Source organism: Carcharodon carcharias, chromosome 6, assembly GCF_017639515.1.
Source record: "Carcharodon carcharias isolate sCarCar2 chromosome 6, sCarCar2.pri, whole genome shotgun sequence".
Lineage (NCBI taxonomy): Eukaryota > Metazoa > Chordata > Chondrichthyes > Lamniformes > Lamnidae > Carcharodon > Carcharodon carcharias.
This window is the reverse complement of record NC_054472.1, coordinates 130,532,991-130,546,880: the sequence shown is the minus strand read 5'-3', so window position 1 is coordinate 130,546,880 and position 13,890 is coordinate 130,532,991. Positions and strand designations below refer to the sequence as shown.

At 44.9% G+C, this 13,890-nt stretch overlaps 1 protein-coding gene across 4 annotated transcripts in view; it reads left to right on the top strand.

Moving 5' to 3' along the window:
* Window positions 1–13,890, top strand: part of LOC121279178 (matrix metalloproteinase-16-like) — a 295,815-nt gene that overhangs the window by 270,729 nt on the left and 11,196 nt on the right. The gene's annotated exons all lie outside the window — the stretch shown is intronic.

The window sequence follows — 13,890 nt, the reverse complement described above, 5'->3', positions numbered from 1 at the left end:
TAGTGCCTCTGCCTGTGGTCTATGTGTGATAAATCAAAGTGATTGATGTGCTTTTAAGTGTTGATGTTGTTGCCCTATAACATATGTGAGAAGCCTTTTAACGGGAGAGTAAAGATGAAGGTCCTCTTCACTTATGAATATTTTCACACAAATTCATTATGCAAATAGGGATTATAATGTTTGCACCATGGTACCCAAATAATCTATTACCCTTTAGAGTTATGTCTGTTGAACTCATCATTCGGTGCACAGAGTGACCACTGGTGGAAGCTGAATTCTCATGGAATTGCACTGGACAAGTGTGTGCGGTTGCTTTAGGTATTGTGTGTGCTTGTTAAGCTTCCTCCTGTCAAATTCTTATGCAATGATATGAAACACTGGAGAATTTTCAAGTGCTTCACAGATCCATGTCATTGTTGTTTGATTCAGGCTTTACAACATAAAAAATTGCAACTACCCAATGTCAGTGTTCAATATTTTATTTGAAACATTGCCTGCTTATTTTGAAAATAGTTATGCAGATCATTCTAGAGCAGCACTGGTACGAATTTACCTCAAGTGATTTTTATAATGTAAATTTTCTATGTAATTGTCAAACTGACAACAACGGCCACAGCTTTTGCCTGTAGGCTTCATAAGTGGCATTGGCATAATGTAAATATGGTAACTGTGTGCAGCCTGAATCTGCCACTGTTTGCAAGCTTTTATCTGGGCATAAAAGGATATCAGTGTGATGATGTAAATATGAACAATCTTTCAGCCAGATACCTCTACAGGTAGGCTATTTGAGGCATGGGTGTGGATGGGGGTTGAGGAAGTATGAGGGATGAGGGCTTAAAGGACCCCCATTCCAATCTCCAGCCATTTTTACTCGCACAGGATAAGGATATGGGTAGCGATCCCACGTGAACCACTGCCAACCTTGGCAGCTCTGTTTCAGGGAGTGGGCATTTCAGACCCCACACAATGTTGATGAAATCGGGTTGGCTTTTGCTGGAGAAGTGGTTCATGTTTCCTCAGAGGTGTCATGAACCACTGGGGACTCTTGTCTGGAGTTGGGAAATTTTTGATGGGTAATCTAAAAGGTGTTTAATATGATATATGATGACTTTCTTTAAGTATTTAAATAATAGTTTAATGTTTCTGTATGGCTTTAAGTATGTTTTCAATACAGCAGTTGTTCATAGAGCTCTGTCCTTAAAAGGAAATAGACTATTAAATTTACTAGCACTATATAAGGACTGGGATGCATTAAAATCCCTTCTCCAGTGGATAAATTCCTCTTCTGCATTCTATAATATGGAAAATCAGATATGAATGTATGATTTTCACATTGATTTAATGTCCTGACATCTGGTGATCCTTTGAAGCACTCTTCCAGTTTCCAATACGTATAGAACCAATGAGGAAAAAATAATATTTGCAAATCTTTGAAATGCTTATGAAATTTAAAAGAACAACAATCAGGCATTTAACATTTCCTTTTGAAAAAATTGCCTCTCTTACGTTTTCATAAGACTGTCAATCAAACACAGCCAGTGAAAGTCCCATTAGAGACCTTTAATACACTTAATACTTATTATTGCACACCAATATTGAAAAACCACTTCAAAAAAATAAAGTTATCGCAACCTCTTAAAACTGACAATCAAACAAAATTAGACGTCCCCTTTGTATCTGTGTAAGCAAACTCCTACTTGGTGGTGTCCATTAGTCAATCTTGGAACTCAGCCAAGCATTCATACTGAGGTCACCTGGAAAACATCGGACCAGCTGTTTAGCCTGCTCCTGTTGATATAATTGCCTGCTGGCACTTAGTTTCTGATCTGCTACAGGCCCCATCATTTCATCAGGAGCTATCATTTAAAAATTCTTCAGTGTTGTTAGCGCATGAATGAAGTCTGACAAAGTGCCCCAGAAGGTCTCCCAATATACCTTTCACAGTTCCAACAAGTGTCAGCTCACCACCAGCTTCTCAAGGGCAACTAGGAATGAGCAATAAATGCTGGCCAAGCCAGTGATGTCCATATCACATGAATGAGCTTTTAAAAAGTGAACATGAAGTGGCGAATATTCCTTTAAGTAACACTTGAAATCCACATCACTGGCTTTTGTATTGTCAAATAGCTGGTCGCTATTAGAAGAGGATGTAAGGACCTACAACAGCCACCAAAATACCATGTAGCCTCCTTAATGAATGCTAGAAGGCATGTTAAGTGGCAATCAATGTCTTAATGAGCCTGTGGGCAGCCATTCCTAGTGTAGGCTTCAACTCCTTTACCAAAATGTATGTCCTACAGTTCAACACCTCATCTTGCCCATCTCAGGTGATCTTTTACACCTGAACCCACTGCCAAGGTTTTGGTCACCTGCCCTAATATCTTCTTATGAGGCTTGGTGTCAAATTTTGTGTGATATCATTACTGTGAAGTGCCTAGGCTGTTTTATTGGGTTAAAATTGCTCTACAACTGCAAGTTGTTGGTGCTTTTGTTATTGTCTATTTTTTTCACTTTTCTAAAGTAAATGGCCAAGTTTCTTAATGCTGCCTAGTAATATAAGCTCCTGAGAACCAGAATCATTTGCTTGTTTTTCCAAGCCTTCTCCAATCTCAGTTTGGGTTCTGCCAGGGTCCCTCAGCTCCTGACCTCATTACAGCCTTGGTTCAAACATGAATAAAACAGCTCAACTCCAAAGGTGAGGTGAGAGTGACTGTCCTTGACATCAAGGCCGCATTTGACTGAGTTTGGCAGCAAGGAGTCCAAGCAAAACTGGAGTCATTGGGAATCAGGGGGAAAAATCTCTACTGGTTGGAGTCATAACTGGCACAAAGGAAAATGGTTGTGGTTGTTGGAAGTCAATCATCTCAGTTCCAGGACATCACTGCAAGAGTTCCTCAAGGTTCTAGGCCCAAACACCTTCAGTTGTTTCATCAATGAACTTCCTTCCATCATAATGTCAGAAGTGGGGATGTTTGCTGCTGATTGCACAGTGTTCAAAACCATTCGCAACTCCTCGCAGTCCACATGTCCAAATGCAGCAAGACCTGGGCTGAGAAGTGGCAAGTAACATTCATGCCACACAAGTGCCAGGCAATGACCACCTCTAACAAGAGAGAAATAACCATCGCACCTTGACATTCAATGGTATTACCATCACTGAATCCCCCACTATCAACACCTAGGGGTTACCGTCGACTAGAAACTGAACTGGACTAGCCTTATAAATACTGTGGCTACAAGAGGAGGTCAGAGGCTAGGAAACCTGTGGTGACTAACTCACCTCCTGACACCCCAAAACTTGTCCACCATTACAAGTCGCAAGGCAGGAGTATGAAGGAATACTCTCCACTTGCCTGGATGAGTGCAGCTCCAACAACACTTGAGAAGCTCGACACCATCCAAGACAAAGCTTGCTTGGCACCCACAAACATTCACTCCCTCCACCACCGCCGCACAGTAGCAGCAGTGTGTGCCATCTACAAGAAGCACTGCAGGGACTCACCAAGGGTCCTTCGGCAGCATCTTCCATCCCATGCCTGCTACCATCTGGAGGGACAAGGGCAGCGGATAGATGGGAACACCACCGCCTGGGAGTCCTTCTCCAAGTCCCTCACCACCCTGACTTGGAAATATATCGCTTTTCCTTCACTGTCACCGGGTCAAAACCCTGGAACCCACTCCCTGAACTCGGCACTGTGGGCGTACCTACACTGCATCGACTGCATTTCAGGAAGGCAGCTCACCACTTACCTCAAAGGCAATTAGGGATGGGCAATAAATACAAGCCCAGCCAGCGATGCCCACACCCCATGAATGAAATTTAAAAAGCCTGAACCTCAGTGAGGGACAGTGTGTGAGACCCGAGCACTCCAGTAAAGATGCTGTCACTGAAATCTGCCACCTGTTGCAACCACAACTGCAACTTCAGAGCATGGCAAGGATCACAATACCAGTGACTGTGAAGGTGGTGGTGCCGATGAACTTTTATTTCTCTTTCCAGGCTGGTGCTGGAGATATTTGCAAATATCACACTTTATTATCCACTCTTATATCAGGGAGGTCACTGAAGCTCTCTATTCAATGAGTTAATTATATTCCATTCTCTCTTCCCAGAGAGAATTCCCTCCCTAACAGCACTGTGGGTGTACCTACATCACATGGACTGCAGCAGTTCAAGAAGGCAACTCACCACCACCTTCTCAAGGGCAACTAGGGATGGGCAATAAATGCTGGCCTAGCCAGCGATGCCCACACCCCATGAGTGAAAATAAAAAATATGTCATCATATCTTTCCTTTGATCAGGTGACTTGAACTGAACATGGAACTCAACATGCAGTCCGATCAAACCATATACAGCAAGAGCATCATAAAAACAGAAAATGTTGGGAAAACTCCAGCAGGCCTGGCAGCATCTGTAGAGAGAGAAACAGAGCTAACGGGTGGAATTTTCCCATCCCGCCCCGGTAGGCTTCATGGCAGGCGGGAATGGAGAATCCAGTGGCAGGCAAAAAAGTTCTAAATCCACCGCCGTAAGAACAGCTTTCAGCTCTCCCCATGGAGGGTTTATAGCGGGTCGGTTATCCCGGTTATCTCGTGGACACCATTTGCATTCATTAACTTATCATGAATATTCATTAAAATGGCTGCCCACCGGAATCTTGTCAGGCCTTCCAATCTTGTATCACACCAGCGGGAAGTTACATCAGCCTCAAATCCATTTGGGAAAGGGTGGCATGCACAAGTCGGACCTCAGTTCCATGGTAGCTTCCAGGTGAGTAGAACATACATAGGCTGCCTGCCATAGAGCTGCGCCAGCCTTGTTGCAGTGAACGTCACACTGCTGGGGTAGGCTTGATCTGCTCCTGCTTTTGCCTACATTGTCCCGAGGAACACTACTGTGCTGTGGTGCTCATGCAGGCCCCCACTTTCAGAAACTTGCACCTCAACCAGGGTGGGCTGTGAGGCAAGTATGGGGTTAATGAACATTCGGGGGGGGGGTGGTGGGTGGTGGCAACTGGGAGGGAAGGCTGTGGAATGACAGTGAGGCGGAAGGACGAACACGAGAGGGGCCTTTCTCGGGTCACCCTCTAACCTCTTGTTGCCACAGCAATCTGCTTAGAAAGAAAGGAGGAAAACCTCCTTGTGATGAAAGCCACTGAAAGCCAATGGCTTCACCAGCACTATTAAAGGACTACTCAGAACTCAGTGGCTTCACATCACAGTCGCTGCATCTCAAGAGTAACACATGAGAATGTAGAATTTGGGAATGCAGGAAATAGTGAAGGAGCCACAGCTGTATCATACCATTCCATCAATGAAGGCCTGACACACGTTCACCAGATTTGACATTCCCAATGGGCCAAAGGGCATCCAATCATTGACCATGAGCAACTGATTGGTCATTAATATGCCACATCAGAGATTGGAGCACAGAGATAGGTTGGGCCAGTCATCTCACTGAAACTTTAACATCCCATGCAGGGCTCAAGATGTTACATATCTGCGATGTCATCTTGGTCACCTTGATGTTTGTGCTAGTGAATCAGGGACAAGGCGGCATCAGCCACCATGCAAACAGGAAAAACGATGGATCCTTACGGTTTCCAAACATGACATCAGCTGAGCTTCACTTTTTTACCCCTTTAATCATTAATCTCTTCAATGTTTCCTTTCAGAGAGAAGGCAAAAGCACATATGGATCCAGGGCTCAATGCTGCCTTTGTCAGGGTCCTAGTGCAATGGAGGAGGTGAAGAAGGGAGAGGCGAATCTGCACGCAGCTCCTGCAGGAGGGACATGGTCAAGCGGAGCCAGAGCTTGAACAGGGATCCAGACAATGGGTGTGACTCGCCAGGCCTAGGGTTTATTGTAGGAAAGTCTCCTATTTACAAATGAGTGAAAGGCAATGCCATGCACGTGTGCGCTTGTCCCGAGATCTGGTACATCACATATTCCACATTCTTCGTGAAGATCTGATGCCACGTGGAGTTGGAGGGTATCGCCTGCCAGTGGCTTTGAAGGTGACCGCTGCACTCAATGTCTTGGTCTCTGGTTCTTTCTAAGGATTAACAGGGGACCTGTGCAGCACCTCTCAGTCCGCAACACATCGATGCATAAAGGACGCCACAGACAGGAAGGCCCATCATTATGTCAGGTTTGCTCTGGATGAAGATAAGCAGGCTGTGAGATTCACCGGCTTCACCGCCATCTCAGGCTCCCCAAGAGCACAGGCTGCAATAGACTGCACCCATGTGGCTTTATAGGCTCCATGTCAGCAGACCCTAGTATTTCTAAACTGCAAGGGCTACCATTCCATCAATGTACAACTAGTGTGTGATCACCCGAAGCACATACTGCACATTTGTGCACGGTATCCTGGAAGTTGCCATGACTCCTACATCCTGAGTCACTCCCATGTGCCTGAGATTTTTGAGAGGCGATTACGTCTGCAGGGATGGCTGCTTAGGGATAAGGGGCACCCATTGAAACACTGGCTGATGATGCCAGTACATCGCCCTCAGAGTCATTCCAAGGAGAGGTATAACACTGCTCGCAGCTCCACAAATTCCCTCATAGAGCAGACAATGGGGTTTCTGAAGATGTGCTTCTGATGCTTGGACCGCTCAGATGGCTTACTCCAAAATGCTCCCGACATGGTTTCCCGCATCATCGCAGTGTGTTGTGCCCTTCACAATCTAGCTATGCAAAGAGGTGAACTCCTGCCAGAGAATGAACTGGAGGAGGATGAGAGCTCATCAGAAGATGAAGATCCAGAGGCTCAGGGACCTCACAAGGCTGCTGAGGGTCAGTATAAGTGCGATCACACCATTGAGGAAGGAAGATGGGGGAGACATGCCCGTGATACATTCATTGCTGACAGGCTCCAGGAAGAGTAGAGTCAATTGAGGGAATATGGCCGCATCTCTCCAAGCCCTCAATACCATTTTTTTTCAACTCAGGGGATGTCCACCCGTTTGCAGCGAGAACAAGTCCCGCATTCACACTAGCGCATTCTGGCCTCAAGAATCGCCAGGCCATGATCTTTGCTTTGGTCTGTGGGGCCCTACGAGTGAGCTCACTCTGGGAGCTAAGAGCCCACTTAGGAACAAGATCAACTTAAGAAAAGATTCGAAGCCTTCTCCACCACCTAATGATGTAAACACTGCTGCGATTGAGATGTGGACATGCCTAGGGACCTCCTCCTCCCGTGCATGTCTTTTCTTCTGTCACTTTAACTGAGGAGACACATATGCCGTAGAATATCAATGCTGATGAGCTGCCCTCACTCAAAGGTGTTCTTTGAGGAAGAAGGGTTGGAATCGCTTCATCATACATTTCCAATAAAGATTTAAACATATCTCCCTGACATCACATAACTGATGTTGACATCATGGGAATGTGAATCTCAAATTGGGACACTCACTGAGTGGGAGCAAGGCTAAATCTTGAAATAAGAGGATTCCAAAGTGCAAAATCATAATGCCATAAGTTCACAGGAACATTCACATAACCATCAAATGTATTAACAAAAGTGTAATTTAGTTACATATCTAGCACACACCTGAGCCAAAAGTGACATCAATTTTTCTTAACTTGCCTAATCTACCGCTATGCCTCGGTGCAGCCCCGACATCCACAGCAGAGGTGGAGTAAGCCTCCTGACTGCTACATCCTGATGTCTGTGATGGCCTTGGCTGACATCCTCTGGTGACCTGAGGCCTGAAGGGCCCCGGCCTGATAAGGGTCACCTACTCAGTGGCAGAATCGCCCTCGGTGACATGAGAAGCTGGAGTGGATGGGGCCACAGGCAGAGGCGGCTGTGAGTGGGTGCACACCCTTGGAGTGCTCTGAGAGGAAGCCTCCAGGGTGCCCGGCATCCTCCTTGTGGGTGCCCGAGGGCCCCGCCCTGATTCCTGCAGGAGATGGTGCACCTGGAGGGAGGTCAAAGTGCCCCGTCCCCATATCCTCCATATCTTGATGTACCCACCAGGTACACCATGTGTCCATGGAGTACATGGCCGAGTGCAAATCCGACAATACCTGCTGGACCAAGGTCTCCATGGTGGTTGCCAGCCTTCCCATGGTGGTCTTGAGGTGCTCAGATGTCAGAGCCACGACATCAGACAGAACGCGTACGGGATCCTCCATTGTTCGCTCTAGCCTGCTGAGTGACTGTCGAATCTCTGCCTGATATCCCGCTGCCTATTGTTGCATCTCCAGCATTGAAATGGTGGCCGCTTCCAGAGGCTCATCTTCTGACTCGGACTGAGTGGGTGGCTGGTCTCCAGCAGTCCTCCAAGTGTCAGAGACCTGGGCTATCCCTGCCTCCAACTGATGCGGGGACGTGTCATTGAGGTGTTCCCCAGAAAGTGAGCCTGAGCCAAACCTACATCTCTGCCCCACCAACATATGTGTCTCTGAGCTGGTGGAGGGTGCATGTGAGCACCGTGACAGTTCTTCCAGAGCTTCCTTTTCAAATGAAGTCTGGGGGCTCGCACTGGTGGTGCTGGGCTGGCTTGGGGGCCTCGATCTGCTGGTGCCTAGAAAATAGAAAATAGAGTTTCAGCTAATGAGCATGAGCTAGGTAAGACTGCATAAGACTCACTGTGAATGTCAGGATTTGATGTAGTGATGGAGCTGTGATTTGTACTAAGTTGCTGGGAGAGACCAATCTCCCCTTCCCCACAGGAAGTTCGGATGCAACCTCCTCAAATTCAGTGAAGGCAATGATGTTGGCCATTTCCACCCCCCCCCCCCCACCACAGTCTGCGATCTCTCGCGCCTGTTGTACGCCAGCTTGGCCTGTGTGAAGTAGAAAGAAAGGCATGTGATGAGAAGGGATGGAGCAGAGGCTGGGTAATGTGAATGTCCCCTTTGTGTGGTGAGCCCTCCCCAGAAGGGCCACGGGATGGAGTGTGAGCAACATGGTAGATGAGGTTGGTGGCGATGCGAGTCTCGGTGAGAGAATGAGTGCTGATATGTGTCCCCCACTAATGATAGCGTGAAATCCCTTAAGAGAGAGACCGTTTGAGTGCATGATGTCATGATGAGAGTTTGTTATTGGAGGGAGTTGAAGGATGACTTACCCTGGCGGAGTGAAAAAGATCATTCATCCTCTCCCTGCACTGGCTGGCATTTCGGGCACGGTTGCCAGCCGCGTTGACCTTTGAACCTGCACCCCTCTGATCAAGGCCTGGAGGGCCTGGTGCGTGAAGTGGGGTGCTGCCTTCTTCTTCAGGCTTTCAGCCTTCCTCTTCTGGCTGCCAGACATCTCTGGTGGGCTGGAGAGAGTGAGATTTTGTGTTGGACTGGCCTTTAAATATGGCAACCAGATCTTTGAACCCACCAGCTGATGGCGGGCGGACGAACCAGCTTCCAACCCGCCAGATGATTTAGACCGATAAAACCTTTGCATAATTAATGACCGCCCTCGGGCGCGAGTCTCCGCCATTCCAGACAGCAGGGTGGGCGCTGCCGAAACTGCCTGCCACTGCACTTAAGTTTCATGAAGGGAAAATTCCACCCTACGTTTCGAGTCTGTATGACTGTTTTTCAGCTCTGAAGACGAACTATATGAGCTTGAAATGGTTTCTCTCTCCACAAATGTTGCCGGACCTACTGAGTTTTTCCAGCATTTTCTGTTTTTATTTCAGATTTCCAGCATCCTAAGTATTTTGCTTTTATTACAGCAGGAACATGACCTACTTTGGTTTATGCTTTGTCCATCTACCAATGAAACTCAGACCCTTATTTGCCTTTTTTACCACAGGGTGATCAGAAGCAGGCGGGCGGGAGGCAAATTGATTATATCTGTTGTGAATATGATGGAGATCCCTACCACTACCCTTTTGACAACTACTTCATAGAATAAATTTTAAATCAATACAATACTCTGAGACAGGAGTTTCCCCACATTTGCCCCTGTCTGTCACCACACCTTCATGAGAGGTGCAGTGGAAATCCCATTTACGGATAAGTAGGGTTTTCTGGCAAAGTTCAAGTGACACAGTGGAGAAAATTCCTGCTCTAGGCTTTCTTTGTTCTAACTTCATGGACTATGCATGATTTACTGTGGAAAATGCAAAGTAATCCATTTGAAGTTCACTGTGCTATTTGATTTTTTTTTCTGTTTCCTGATTCAACTCTCATTTACCACTCATTTAACAAAAGGGTTGAAATTCTTAGCAGCAAGTGTACTGGAAAGAAAAATCAATGTGAATACAAAACAGGATATCCCATTTTGTACTTGCTTTCACATTTTTGTTAAAACGATCAACATGAAAATTTTAGTTCAAGAATGTTAATTTATTCTGGATTGTTTAGATGTTACTTCAAGATTCTTAAAACCCTGAGTGTGCAAAAGGACACCACATCACTGTGGTTTTATACTTTTCATCTGGACTTTCTTGTCACATCCATTTCACTGTGGAAAGGAATATTCAGGGATTGACAAAAGCTCTGGGTTATTGTTATTTTGTGTTTTTTAAATATTGATTTTTTTTACGCTGATCAGGCAATCATTTGATGCAGATAACTGGTTAAAAATCAAATAGAAGTAAAAGCAGCCCAGGTAAAGGAAAATGAGATGAATAGAAACAGGAAAAACACTCAAAGGAGGAAATACATAAAATATAAGGAAAAGAGGAAATGTCAAAGTTAAACAAGGCAAAACAAAGGAACAAGAGCAACAGCAAGAAAATGAAAGGAGGCAATGCAGAAAATTTGATATAAGACATTAAAAAGAGCCTGAGAAACAATCTTTTTCAAAGAGTGATAGGATAATAAATGAAGATTTAAAACATGTTTACAAAAATGTAATATGAAAGTGATAGCTTGATAGTTTGAAGCTAAGGGGTAACCATGATAATAATTGTGCGCCGATTTTTCACAAATAGGTTGAGCTGACCAGTGATGCAAGTTCATTCACACCAGCAGCCCAGAGAATGATTTGCACTGATTTTGTTGATTTAAGTAGGCTAGTAGCAAATGAAAAGCTTGCCAGAGGCCTACACTTGACAGGGAAGTGTATAACCCACAAGGCATCAGCTATTACAGGGCTCCAACTCTGGTGGTTTGATGGTGGACAAAGTTGACCACTTTGATGATTTGATGATTTTCTGCTCCTGGCAGGAAGCGTATATCAGAAACTCAGGGGCACATTAGGTATCATTGTTCTACCATTAATATAAAATGGTCAGAAAATTGTGCACAGCAGCTGCCCAAAATATTCATAGTACAGCCAGCAGGTGAGGGTTTCAATTGTTCATAATGGTACAGTAGAAATATGTGAGCAACGCAGCTACTTTTGGTGTTGAATAATTGAAGGGCCTGTTGCTGGACCTCCACTAAATGTGGATGATCTGATTCGAGACTTGAAGCCGCACTCCAATAAAAACACAAGCGCGGGATGCCTGTGTTAGATCAATGATCCAGTCAATGCATTCATCCAAGTTCCTCACGCCTGGTACAAATAAGGAAGAAAAAATGTGTCTGATATCAGGAAACAACCTGAGAAAAACCCAAAACACTTCACAACCAATGAATTACATTTGAAGTTAAACACTTGTTTTTTTCAGACAAATTCATTCATTCGTTCATGTGTGCTCTCTGCAAAGGCTGGTCCTTGGCTCATTATTTACTGATACTTCATCCCGAGCCACTTCATTGGTTGTTATTTCAGTGGTGGTTTATTTTAGGCAAACATGACAGCCAACTTGCAAAACACAGGGACCTGCAGTGAGATAAATAACCAGCTGATTTTTTTTGTGATGTTAGTTATTGGATGAATGTTGACCAGGACCCCTGGAGAATTACTTGCCTTTCTTTGAAGAGCATGATGGATTGTTTAATAAGCAGGCAGGGATTTGGTTAATCATTTGAAAGGCAGGACCTCTCAGTGTTGCACTGATGTGTCATCTTGAATTATGTGATCATGTTTCTGAGTAGGATGTGATGCCACAATTATTTGACTCAAAGCGGACAGTGACAGGAACTGAGCTAATCGAAGGGAGTAATTTACAATGTCAGCCAAAATCAAAAGACAACCAAGAGTTTAGTAGAAATGGTGTTAAAAGGGCAAGGCTTTATGATGAGCTTAAAAGGTATGGGGGTGAACTTGGAGAAAATAGGGTACAGAGCTGTCGTGTGGATGGGACTGGGATATTTGATTTAGTAGGCGGATGCAAGTTGGAAAAGCTGCTCAATTGACAGTCTCGATCATGGAGATGAGCTCCTGGTACTTGTTGTTCAGGTAGGTGGATGGGAAAAGAAGTTTAGGGAGGCAGTTGCTGTATGGAAAAGAATCTTTGCTCTCCAGGATGACCCCATAATAGTGGGCTGCTCGGGTAGAGGAGAGAGTGGGTTTTTTGATCTAATCAATTAATCGGAAGTTTGTGCCCCTTGGACTTGATGGAGTGAAGAAGCAACCTGTACTGGCGAACTGATTGCAATTGAGGTTTTACTGGTGATAAGGATTGTAAAAATGGAAACAATAAAAAAGGCTGACCTGCAAAACTGATGAAAGGTCACGGACCCAAAACGTTAACTCTGGGCGGAGTTTTATGGCCCTGTCATGGTTGTGGCGGGGCCACAAAAAGTGGTGAGCCATTAAAAAGCCCATTGACTTCAGTGAGGAAAATCCCACTGGCAGGAAGGGCTGTAAAATTCCACCCTCTGATTTTCTTCACAAATGCTGCCTGATCTTCTGAGTATTTACAGCATTTGCTGTTTTTATTTATGATTGGAAGACTGAACCGAGATCTTCAATTTATGTTCCTGGTGAACGAGAATCTGTAAGCAGGGTTTTGCCATTTTAGGACTCTAATCTCAGATAGAACATAAGATGATAAGAAATAGGAGCAGGAATAGGCCATTTGGCCCCTCAAGCCTGCCCCTCCATTCAATAAGATCATGGCTGATCTGCTCCAGGCCTCAACTCCTCTTTCATGCCAGCCCCTCATCGCCCTCAACTCCCTGATATTTCAAAAATCTATCTACCTCCCTTTTAAATACTCTCAGTGATCTAGCCTCCACAATTCTCTGGGGTAGAGCATTCCAGATATTCAGTACCCTCTGAGAGAAGAAATTCCTTTGCACCCCAGTTATTCCGTAACTAAGCCCCCTAGTTCGAGATTCTCCCATGAGTGGAAACATCTTCTCAACATCTATTCTGTCAAGCCTCCTCAGAATCTTGTACTTTTCAATAAGATCACCCTTCATTCTTCTAAGCTCTAATGAATAAGGGCCTAACCTGTTTAGCCATTCTTGATAAGTCAACCCTTTCATCCCAGGAATCAGCCTAGTGAATCTCTTTTGAACTGCCTCCAATGCTAGTACATCCTTTCTTAAATATGGGGACCAAAACTGTATACAGTACTCCAAGTGCCGCCTCACCAACACCCTGTACAGTTGTAACAAGATTTCCCTATTTTTAAACTCCAACCCCCTAGCAATACAGGCCAAAATTCCATTTGCCTTCTTAATTACTTGCTGCACCTGCATGCTAACTTTTTGTGTTTCATGCACAAGAACACCCAGATCTCTCTGTGCTGCACTTTTTTGGAGTATCTCTCCATTTATATAATAGTCTGACTTTTGATTCTTCCTACCAAAGTGCATGACTTCACACTTTCCTACATTAAACTCCACCTGCCAAGTTTTTGCCCACTCACTCAACCTATATATCCCCGTGCAGATTCCTTATGTCCTCATCACAATATGCCCTCCCACCTATTTTTGTATCGTCAGCAAATGAGGATACATTACACTCTGCCCCCTCCTGCAAGTCATTAATATAGATAGCAAATAATTGAGGCCCTAGGACTGATCCTTGTGGCATTCCATTAGTTATGTCTTTCCAACCTGAAAAGGACCCATTAATCCCTACTTTCTG